A 2,566-nucleotide genomic window follows, 5' to 3' on the forward strand; every position below is an offset into this window, starting at 1 on the left:
GTTGGTCAGGAGTGTGTGAATATCTAGGGGCATTTCTGGTCTCTGCTGCACATGTAGAAAGCCTCAGCCCAAAATATCACTGTCTCAAGTAGGACTGCAACCTCAGACTATCAGGGCTAAGTTCCTGGCCTGCCCCCATTGGCTGGCATCTGAGAGGTCACCTCCACATTTGCTGCTGCTGGGTGTCAATGTCACCTACATCTACAAACTGAGCAAGTCCACTTCATGGAGGCAGGGTAGGAGCTAATCCTAATCCTCAGAACGTAAGAGCTATCAACCTTTTTAGTATACATTTTTATGATATTTTTCCCATTCTTGAGTTGTTTTGATTCATCTCTTAATAAATTAGAAATTACTAAGGTAATTATTATAGGAATGGTATGTGAATGATATAAAAGTTCCTGAATTTTTATATATTTGATGAATATATAATTCATAGGTCACAGTCATATTCTTGTGCAGATGCAGCTTTACTAACTTTAGGGTTTTACTGTACTGTTACGGAATGGTTCGAAGTCCATTGATGTTTGCTTCTTTGTAGCCAACTTACTCTTCCTACTTGCATGCTTATATCATCATGTTTCATCAAATTAGTAGAACAGTTCAAACCAAAAGGATATGCGCTTATGTTAAGCAACCTTATTGTAGTAATCATTTTGTAATATATATGTGTATAAATCATGTTACACTCCTTAAACATATATATACAATTTCATATATCAATTATATCTCAATAAAGCTGGGGGAAAAAGATATTTGCTCAGAATCATGTCAGGGTCATCAGATGGTTTGGCAGAGAACCACATATCTGGGAACTTGTCTCATCCACGGATGAAAACACATCAAATGAGGAGATACAGAAGCACAGGAGGTATTATCTTATTTTTCTCTAAACTACTTATATCTACCATGAAAGACTATAGGGAATGATATATTGGATAGTCAATCCATAAAAAAGAACATGCCTCTGAGAACATGCTTCATTTATGAGGGAAATTGCAATAAGAGGAAAGGATGAGCTGTTTAGATTGCAAGAGGTATAATTTGAGAACATGATGTGCTATGCGCCATCATTACGCGCTCATACCACCATATACTCATTTTTGGTAAATACTAATAAAATAAATCTCAGCATAACAGCTTTCAGCAGAAACCATTATAATTTGTATTCCTATATTAAAGCGATAAATATATTTTACTGGCTACTTTGAATATTCAAGCTTGCATTAGTTAAGTAATAAGCGACATAGTTATGGTTCTCAGGTATTATAATAACTAAAATAGAAATAAAAGAGAACATACAAATAGATTAGCTGGATGTAAGCCAGAGAGAAGAAGGGAGAGAGGAGAAAGTAGGAGAGAGTAAAACCAAAACTTGAGGATATTTTTAAAAGAGAATCATAAAAATGCCTATGGTAAAAGGCAATTATTAAGGTTTATTTATTCAACTAAAATTGCCCAAACTTAGAACCACCAAGCTTCCTTCAGTAGGTGATGGATCAATAAACTGGTATATCCAGGCACTGTAATACTCAATGATAAAAAGAAATGAGCTATCAAGATATGAAAAAGACATGGAAGAAACTTAAGCATGTATTACGAAGTGAAAGAAGCCAGTCTGAAAAGGCTGCATACTGTAGGATCCCAACTATATGACATGCTGGAGAAGGCAAAACTAAGGAGATAGTAAAAAGATCAGTGGTGGCCAGAGGTTGGTGGGGGAGGAGGGAGGAGGGCAGTGAAATGCTCTCTATGATTCTACAATGGTGGATATGTCATTATACATTTGTCAAAACTCACAGAATGTATAACACAAAGAATGAACTCTAACGTAAGCTATGGACTTTGGGTGACGATGTGTCAGTATAGGTTGGTCAGTTGTAACAAAATATACCACTCTGGTGCAGGATGGTCACAGTGGGGGAAGTTGTGCCTATGCGGGGACAGGGAGTATATGAGAATTCTCTATACTTTCTGTTCAGTTTCGCTGTGAACTTAAAACTATTCTAAAAAATTAAGTTCACTAATCAAAAAAAAAGTTTTGCTATTTCGGGACTTTCAACTATATTTTTCATTTCTCCCAAATTCAAAAATATAAATATTAATTATCTCCTTAACACTTAATTGCTTATTTTCCTCTCAAAAGCAAAACAAAAAAATGATGGAAAATATTATGAGTAAAAGAACAGTTGCTTCACTAAAACAATTATTTAGCTTCACTTTTACCCTAAATCATAGTTTAATTTTGTCAAGAATTAAGACTTTTTTCACCAAAATTTAAGGACTATCATACAGAAAAGGCTCAGAGGTATAATAAAAACTATGGACATTTATTATAAATCACTAATTTTGACATTGCATGATTAGAGACAGCAGTGTGGTAAAACAAAGCACTAAACTTGAACTCTAGAACACCTGATCTGCCACTTGTTAACTAACAATATATGGGCAAGTAACTTAACCTGTGAGTCTGTTTTCTTGTCTGTAAAACTTCTTGAAGTTTTAAGATTAAATGAAAACACATGAAAATACTGGTACTCATAAAAGATCAAAGTATAACATCAAC

The sequence above is a fragment of the Manis javanica genome, chromosome 3 (assembly GCF_040802235.1).
Source record: "Manis javanica isolate MJ-LG chromosome 3, MJ_LKY, whole genome shotgun sequence".
Classification (NCBI taxonomy): domain Eukaryota; kingdom Metazoa; phylum Chordata; class Mammalia; order Pholidota; family Manidae; genus Manis; species Manis javanica.